This window comes from Grammomys surdaster, unplaced genomic scaffold (assembly GCF_004785775.1).
Source record: "Grammomys surdaster isolate TR1022 unplaced genomic scaffold, NIH_TR_1.0 225, whole genome shotgun sequence".
Taxonomy (NCBI): domain Eukaryota; kingdom Metazoa; phylum Chordata; class Mammalia; order Rodentia; family Muridae; genus Grammomys; species Grammomys surdaster.
In genome coordinates, this window is record NW_021604670.1 from 4,604,951 (window position 1) to 4,615,245 (window position 10,295).

Below are 10,295 nucleotides of genomic sequence, written 5' to 3' on the forward strand. Positions count from 1 at the left end.
GATAGATAGATAGATAGATAGATAGATAGATAGATAGATAGATAGATAGATAGATAGATAGACGTAGAGAAAAGTAGCTGAGCTAGTCAGAACAACAGTCCTGTAAAACAGTGTTCCTTCGCAGTTCCCCCTTTAGTTCCAGACACCAGGTACCAGGTTCCGGCCTCAAGCTCCTGCACGGATGGACTCTAAGCTAAAAAAAACATTCTCTTTCCCAAGTTGTTTTTATCAGTGTTTTATCACAGCAACAGAGAAGTGAAGGAGGATACCTTCATCTGTGGCACAAGGAACATCAGCTTTCTAACCTGATATGATTGTAAGACCTGGATTTTTGTTTGTTTTTCATAGGTTCTATGTGCTTAGCTAGAGGTAGTTGCTAACAGTAATAAACAGAAGCACAGACTGATAGCCTCAGAAGCAGTAGCAGAGTAGTCGGAGCACATGCTCCTGAAGCTGCAACAGTGGTATCACGTGTGATAGACGAGTCCAACGCCATGTCTGATGTCCGGTGTCTGTCCAACAGTGGATTTTAAGTTTTGCAATTAGCAGTTGATACCTACTGGGAAAGGGCAAAATCGGTTTTTTCCCAATGATGTGTCACTGGGTATATCAATCATACCAGTGGCAAGAAGTAGTTGGCCAACTCAAAATAGACGCCATGATGTTTGTTTGTTTGTTTATATTTTGGCTCACTGTTTTGGTAGTTTATTTTACTGTGTTTGTTTGTTTGATTTTGGTTTATTTAATGAGAAAGATACATGAAGTTGTTTGGGTAGGGTAATGGGGAGGATCTGGGAGTAGTTAGTGGAGGGAACAAAATATGATCAAAACATGTATTTTTTTAAAAAAATTGGTTTTTAAAAAATATATTATTGAGGCTGGGCGCTGTGGAGTATACCTGTAACCTGACGATTTCAGACCCAGAGAGAGTTGAATCTCTCTGATATAGTCAAGGCTAACCTGGCCTTCTTAAGGAGTTCCTGGGCTCTGGGAAACATAGTGAGGTATAATCTGAAATACACACACACACACACACACACACACACACACACACACACACACATATATATATACATATAATTAAAGGTAGGGGAAAATGGTTCAGTTGGTAGACTGTTGTGTAGCATGCACAATGTTTTAGGTTTGATTTTCAACATTTCGTGCAACTGAGCATAGTGCTACATAGCTGTCACCCTAGCATTTGGGAGATTGAGGTATAAAAATCAAAATGTCAAAGTCATACTTAGCTATATATGTTTGAGGCCAGCCTGTACTATACAGGATCCTTTCTCAAAATAGAAATAAACATTATTAATTAACTGACAGATAAATTGTATTATTACATATAAGACAATATTTTAAAATATGTGCATGTGATTTTTTAATGGCTAAGTCTATCCAATTAATATTGTCTAGAACTTTTGTGGATGGAACATAAATATGGTGTGATCCCACTCACATGTGGACTCTAACCCAACACCACCTTTCTTGATGCTACTTACCCCTTTCTTTTATTGTAATATTCTTATTTATTTCTTGAACACTAATGATAATTCACAGATGGGAGTGTGTCTCTATCAGTCAGATATGTGACTTTTTGTGCTAGGATCTTTGATAGAATAATAAACATCTTAAATTCAAGGTGGTGACATTCATTGCTGCCCCTTGGGCATTTGACATTTGAAATGGGACTTGAACATGGGTCGTGGTCATTCATGCTTGGGCACATGGACCCTGCAGCTGTTGCCCTCTCCCTTGACCTTAATTGATGTGTTTTTAATTCACCAGGCTTTTTGACTACTATTAAATTTTAAGCCTTTCCCCTCTCTTTTATGAGTGAACTTAGATATTCATTTATTTGTAGATACTATAATCTTAATTGCTACATAATAACTGCAACAACAATATTTATTGAGCTCTTAATATAGGCAACCACTTGCTTATATTACATTTAGTATTATATTATATATTACACTCCACATTATATAATCTTATAGAGTAGACATTATTATTGTTGCTATCTCTCAGTTACAGAAGTTAAATAATTCAATTAAGACCAAACTTGCAGTCAAGATTAAATCAAATTTAGCTTTTGTATAGTAACATTGGTCATCCCAAGAAGTATGCTTCAGAAATTTGAGCTGTTCATGCCACTAAATGTATAGAAAATATTGGCATAAAAATGAGGAAAATAGTAAGGTTTGTGTTTTGTTAGAGAAGTGTGTTGAGTATGGAGCTGAGGGAGATGACATAGAAGCTTTTGAATGCAAAATGCAAAATTATATCAGTTGCTGGGAAGAGAATCTTGACCATAAGGATTGTAAGCCTGGGAATAAGCTACTGAAGGGATAGTAAAATTAAAAGCTCTAATAAAATATTAAATAACTATTCATACAGAGTAGTTTATATAGACTTTAATGTGAAGTCAGGGATTTGGAATTGAATTCAGTCTTGAAATAAGTTGTGGACTCTAACGTGTGTAAAAAATTTAGTAGCTCATAAAATGATTTTTTTCCTCCCCATAAGGAGATACACAGCTTGTAAAAATTACAAATATCGAAATTATTATTATTTTTATTCTAAGCATCAGTGATCAGAAGTCATAGCGGATTATAAAGACTGGAGTAAAGAAAATTTGCAATTTCATTGCAAATACATGAATTGACATAGAAGAATATTGATTGGTATTTGATAAATCATAGACTATGACCTCAAACTGTAGATAAATTCCTTCTTTCAAATAATATACTATAGATTCTTAAAGTCCAGGGAAGAAATGTTGAATCAGTTTTTCTTTTATGTCCAAGCTAGTCAACACCAGTTTAGAAAAGATTTTGTTGGAGGTATTTTTAGGTACACAGTTAATAGTGTAATTCCTTATGACTTTTCAGGTATCTTTAGTATTATTTTTCCTCCATCTTCCATATCTATTTTTCTCTACTCTCTCCAATTAAAGCTCCCCCTTCATTCTCATTTACTGCATCAGGTCTCTTGTACCCTGCTAGTGCTCTCTGTATTGCACCTCCTCTGCTCAGCATTGGCCCTTTTTACTTTGCTGGTTTCTGAGTAACTCCTGTCTATGTACTCAACCTGAAGACTTGGAGCTAAAATCTACAGATAAGAGAGAACATGTGGAATCTGTGTCTCTGGGTCTATTTCACCTCACTCAAATAATCTTTTCTAGTTCCATACATTTAACCTGAAATTTTGATGGATTCATTCTTATTTACAGCCGAATAGCATTCCATAATGTACCACAGTCTCATTATTCATTCATAAAATGAAGAACATTAAGATTGTTTCGTTCCTTAGCTATTGATTGTCAATAGCGACACGATGAACATTGTTGAGCAACAATCTATGGAATGATGTTGAGTATGATGTTGAGTCTTTAGTATATGTTGGAAGTGATATATCTGAGCCTATGTTAGATTTCATTTTATTGGCCAATATTTCCACCAGCTATGATGCTATGAACCACAACAAAGCCTAACATGACAAAATAACTCTAAGGGTACAATAGTGGCATGTATACCTAGGTAGTATCCAACAACTATCCAAAATGAGCACAATCCTTAACTACTTTCTAAATATTTACTGTTATACCCACAGATAAGTATACTCCTCATCCCTCCTTATGGTAACTTTTCCTTGGAATAGATACAGGTCATTATAAAAAAAACCATAGCTAGTCAAAAATGCATAATTATAGAGCCCAGTCCTGACTAATAGATGTATAAAACTACCCCTGTACCTAATGTTCAGGAATCATTGAAGAACAGGATGATGTCTGTAAGACCCAGAGGATTCGGAAGTTTGCTTTTAAATTGTATATACTAGAAATTTCAGAGAAGTTACAGCCATAAACGTTCCCCATCATGGCGGGCTAAACATAAGCTAACCAAAAATGGTACCATAGACATACTAACACAGAAGACTCATGAAACTTCAACTAGCTGTAGACTAAGAACTACAAATAACTAAGGAATGCTGAAAGATGGCGAAATATTATTCCCTGAAGGTTGGTTACCTAACTTCAAATAGCCATGAAACACGTACATACAAATAACATTACATGTACTGCACGAGTGAGCAGGTTGTATTTATGTAGTAGGAATATCTATCTATCTATCTATCTATCTATCTATCTATCTATCTATCTATCTATCTATCTATCCATCATATATATATGTGTATATATACATATACACATATATATATGAATATAAATATAAATATAGATATAGATATAGAGCTATAGCTCAACAATTAAAAAAAAGAAGCCATAAATTAGAGGAAAGTACAATGGAGGATGTATGGGAGGATTTGGAGGGAGGAATGGGAAGGGAGAATATAATGTATTTGTATTATAATCTCTAAAGGTATACATGTATGTATATGTATATTTAATGTGTGTATGTATGCAAAAAGAAAGATAATGATATTTTCATGAAGAAGCAGAAATTAACAAAAATAAGTAACTTATTTTTACGTTTGAATGTTTGCTAAATTTGTAGAAGAAAGTATCATTGAGATAGTGATGCTATAAGTAAAAATAAAATCAGACATTCAGTGCTATATTAGGCATTTAAAATGGAAATGGGTACATGTATATGGATGGGGTTGTGTTCTGCTAATGTTAAGGGATAGAACTTCTGTAGCTAACAAATTGAAAACCCCAAATGAATGCTAAATTCTGCTTTAATTTCAGTTTAAGTCTTTAATGAATTTCCAGAGAGTTGCACTGCTGCTTACATCCACCCCAGAAATGGTATTAAATATTAACACATGATTTCAAAGCCAGTCTCAACAAGCATTACATGTTTACATGATCATTTTCTCTTGCCTATTTATTTTAACTTAAACTTTATAAATTGAAGTTGAATATACATTTAACAAACTGCCCAAACATAAGTATATAATTTAATGACTTTCCTAGTAAACCCTCTGTATGAACAGCATCCAGACAAAAAGATAAACTTTACTAGAGACTCAAAAGTTTGTCATTCTTCACCTTTCCAATCAGTACAGGCTTCTAAAGCATGCTTTGGCTTCTAATTTCTTATATGGATATTGCATGTTTTTCATGGTACTCTTAATGGGACAATTCAGTCTTTCTTATTTTGTACATGGCTTATTTTATTCAGAACTGTGTTCCTGAGATTAACACACATTGCTACAAGTATAGTTGCCTCTTTGTCTACATTGCATTCTGTGAATACTGCTGCAATAGTCCTGATCCATTGCTGTTGATTGGCACTATTTCCAGCTTGGGGATTTTAGGGATAATGCTGACATTAACAGTCTGTACCATTAATTATGAGAACTTAAATACACATATCTTTAGTTTATATTCAAAGAAGGAAATATCAGAAGAACACGATTTACATGTATAGCAGAGATAATTTTCTGGATGGTTATTAAAAGTTCCACTCCTTAGAAGCACCGGAATGAGACAGTGGACCCACACATTGAACAGCCATTCAGTTTCTTTGTCATTCTGAGTGTGTTATAGTACTTATTGTACTACTACAGTATAGAACTGTATACTATTATATATATATATATATATATATGTGTGTGTGTGTGTGTGTGTATGTGTGTGTGTGTGTGTGTGTGTTTGTTAATGTATATTTCTAGCTTGTAAAGTCATTATTGTGATGTAAGGTTGGAACATTTTATTACCCTAGAGAAATCCTGTTCCCACTAGCAGCTGTTCTCCATTTCGCTCTCTTAATTTAATCTTAACTTTTATGGATTTCAGACATGGGCATTGTGTTTGTCTCCTTTCCATTGTCCCTCAGTATTCATTTAAAAAAGAATATGTAAGATATTTTTATTAATTAAATCTCTCAATATGTGTTCTTTGTTATCTGTATTATTCTTTTCCATTTTCCCTTTCATTTAGAAGTATATTCTTTTATCATGCACTATCTCCTGATTGCAGGTTCACCTCTGCTACTCTTTCTATTTTCCCTCCCATCCAGATCTACTCCCTTTCTATGTCTTATTAGAAAAGAACAGGCTTCTAAGAGATAATATCACAACATAGCAAAGTAAAAAAACAAGTTAGAACAAAAGAAATCACATCAAAGTTGGACAAGCCAAGCCAACAGAAAGAAAAGAGTCCAAGAGAAGTCATAAGAATCAAAGACACACTGATGCACACACTCAATAAAATTACTATACTGAAAACCACAATATATACTCAGAGAACCTGGTGCAGACCCATGATGGCCCTGTGTATGCTCTTTCAGTTTTTATGAGTTCATCTGAGTGTTGCTCTGTTGATTTAGAGGGAAATGTTCTCCTGCTGTCTTCCATGCCCTCTTGCTCTTACATTCTTTCCAGCACCTCTTCCTTGGGGGTCCCTGAGCACTGAGGGAAGAGAACTGATGGAAGCATCCCATTTAGACCTATGTGTTCAAAGGTATCTATCTCCATACAATTTCTGGATGTGGGTCTCTCTTCCCATCTGCTGTAGGAGGAATCTTCTCTTTTGATTGCTGAATAAGGCACTGATCTATTAGTATAGCAGAATATCTCCAGGAGTCATTTTATCACCAATTCTTCTTAAAACCCAGTAGTATTTGTTTTTACTCTAGGTCTCTGGGCTATCTCACAATTATTGTAAGTATTAATGACACTGCCCAGTTAGTAGCTAGAAACCCTTGGAAAGTTTTCACACAACTCATAGGTTAGAAGGAAGACAGGGACAACAAGCAGAACAAAACCCCACCACAGCATGAAATCCTCAGGACATGGAGACTTTGGGCTCCACTTCTCAGATGTATAACCATCTTGGTAGCAATAACCAGCCCGGAGTTTCATACAACCTTTGAGTTTTATGAAAACTCTAAGGGTTTTTTCAGCTCCTCACTGGGCTTATTCTGTTACAGTAGTAGTGATTGATGTTTTTCAAGCATTGCTGCTGGAGCCGATTAATGATTCATCCAGCACCCTCAGAAAGGATGTAGAGATGTAGATTGTTAGGGATGTCCACCACTATTGGAAAGAATTTGGAGATATCAATTGTTAGTAAAGTTAGGTTAAATTGTTTTTGGCTAGTGACTTCGATGTAGAAAAGCTTAGGGAGCAATTTCAAGTTCAGAAAGGCACACTCTTAATAGTTGAGCTAGGAATGTTTTAAGGTCAGGGAACAAGAATAATCGCACCCCAACTAGTACTAGCTGACTTGCCTCTCTTGCTAAAGCTGGGCTAGTGATCAAGGTGATGATTAATTTCTTGCATCTACCCGTTGTTTGCCCTCAGCTTTTTGATATGATTTAATAAAAAATGTTAGTGAGATGTGCACCCTGAGAATTTAAAGTAGAAATGACTATTTTTTATATAAAAGTTTAACTTGTGATTCTTTTTAAGACTATTATAAGATTACTTTTTAAGTTAAATAATAAAATAATTGATCTTTTCTTTGTAGCTGCAAATTTCAGCCTGCCAGTGAGAGAAACTGGCTGAGAAAATTACTTTGCTTGCTTACACTTTGTTAATCTATAACAAGTTGCTTAGTTACAAATGTATGTGAGTTCTTGGGAATATTTTTTTATCCATAATACATAAAACATTTGATCATATGAGGGTATTAGTGAGCATTTTTTCCTTGCTTATACTCGTAATAAAAGAAAATTAAAGAAAAAATGTAACCACATTGTGATTTTTGTACTACTTAAAGAATTTTGCTGGAATATATAAGCTATGGGAGAAAAAATAAAGTGTTTGGAGCTTTGCTCTGTCCACCAAATGTGTGTGTGTGTGTGTGACCCTAGAGAATCAAATCATGTTCCCTCAGAGAAAAGTCTATGACCAACTGGTTTGATCAACTGCTATGCCTAGCCTCAGTGTACCCTGACCTGTCAAAGCTGACCTTCAACAATCCCTCAATTTCCCCTTAATTCTAGCTCTCTCTCCCTCTCCCTCTCCCTCTCCCTCTCCTCCCTCTCCCTCTCCCTCTCCCTCTCCTCCCTCTCCCTCTCCCTCTCCCTCTCCCTCTCCCTCTCTCTCTCTCTCTCTCTCTCTCTCTCTCTCTCTCTCTCTCTCTCCACATTCTCTCCTCCTCCTCATCAGATCCTCTAGTTCCAATTCTCTAAACCCCCATCTATCCGTAACTATTTCCCCTCCCAGGAAGACACACATGATCCCTCTCCCCCATGTCTTCCTCTATGCCTAACCTCTCTAAGTCTACAGACAGACTGTGGCTTGATTATCCTTTATTTAATGGTTAACATACAGATATCAGCAAATACATATCATTTTTATCTTTCTGGGTCTAGGTTACTTCACTCAGGATGACTTATTTTTTCTAGTTTCACCCATTTGCTTGCAAATTTCATGATATCTTTTTTTTTTTTTAAAGAGCTGAGATTCTCCGTTGTGTAAATGTACTACATTTTCTTTAGCCACTATTCTATTGAGCTACATCTAGAGTGTTTCCAATTTCTGGTTATTGTGCATAAAGTAGCAATGAATATGATTGAGAAAGTGTTTGTGTGGTAAGATGAAGTGTGCTTTAGGTATACACTTAAAAGTGGTATAGTTGGATCTTGAGATAGACCCAGCCCCATCTTCTTGATGTTTGGTACATAGTTGGTAATTGCAATGTCCTCTTGGTAGATTGTTCCTTTGATGAATATGTAGTGTCCTTCCCTATCTCTTCTGAATAGGTTTGGTTTGATGTCTATTTTGTTAGATATTAAAAGTGTTACATCAGCTTACTTTGTAGGCCCATTTGCTTAGAATTTCCTTTTCTATACTTTTACCCTGAGGTAATATTTATTCTTGATATTAAGTTATGTGTCTTGGATGTTACAGAAGAATGGATCTTGTTTTCATATCTGTTCTGTTATTCTGTGTCATTTATTGGAGATTTGAGACCACTGATATTGAGAGATATCAAAGAACAGTGTTTAATTTTATTGTTGATGGTGGTAGTTGTAGTGGAGGTGTTGTTGCTGTTGCTGTTGTTTTTGTTGTTGGTGGTGGTGGTCGTGTGTGTGTGTGTGTGTGTGTGTGTATGCTTCACCCTTTTTGATTTTCTAGTCTGAGATTATTTATTTCCTGTTTCCTTAGACTTGGCATTTTTCTTCTTGCACCTTCTGTGGGTCTAGATTTGTAGATAAATATTGCTTAACTTTTGTTTTATTGTAGAATGTATTATTTTTCCATCTATTATGATTGAAAATTTTTCTGAGTCTAGTAGTCTGAGTGAGCATCTGTGGTCTGTTTTCTGTAAAATATCTGTCAATGCCCTTCTGGCTTTTAGAGTCTATATTGAGGACTCAGATGTTATTTAATAGGTCAGCCTTTGCTACTTGTTTTTTTTCCCATTGAAGCTTTTAATATTCTTTCTTTTTTCTGTATGTTTAATATTTTGATGATCATGTGTTGAGTGGACTTTCTTTTCTGGTCCAGTCTGTTTGCTGTATGCTTCTTATACATTCATAGGTATCTCCCCCTTTGGGTTATGGAAATTTTCTTCTATGATTTTGTTATAAATATTTTCTGTGCCTTTGACCTTGGTTTCTAATCCTTCCTCTCTACCTGCTATTCTTAAATTTCATATTTTCATAGTGTTCTGGATCTACTGTATGTTTTGTTCCATAAGTTGTTTTGATTTATTATTTTTGTTTACCAAGTATGCATGGCTTGTCGTGTGTCATTAATGCCTCTGTGTCTCTTTCCTAACTCGTATTCATTTCGTGAGCCTTGCATCTGCGGTTCCTGTTAGAGTCCCTAATTTTTTCACTTTTAGATTTTCTTTCCTTTCTTTGATCTTCTCTTCTTTTCCTTTTCTATTTCCACTTTCAGGTCTTGAACTTTTTTTCTCCTTCCATTGTTTGTGTTTTTCTTGATTTCTCTAAGGCATTTATTTATTCCCTCTTTAAGAACCTCTACCTCTATCATCCTCTATCACACTCACATGGGCTGTTCTAAGGTTTTCTTTTCTTGTACTTCAGTTATGTTGGAATATTCAGGGTCTGCTATGGTAGGGTTGATAGGCTCTAGTGTAGACATATTGTCCTGGATAGTATTGATTGTATTTTTACACTGGCATCTAGGCATCTGGGATTGGGAAGATTATAGTTGTAGGTGCTGGTTTTGTCTTTGTTGAGTGGGTATTTTGTTTCTTGGTTTCTGTTTCTTCTTTGTGTTTTAGGAGAGTGTGGTGGCTTTGTGTTGCCTGATGGAGATTTTTTGTGCATCTGAGAGGTGTGGCTACCTGTGGGTTCCAGGTACAGTGTGTTTCTGGTTATTGGGAGCTGACTCTTAAGAATGGGAAT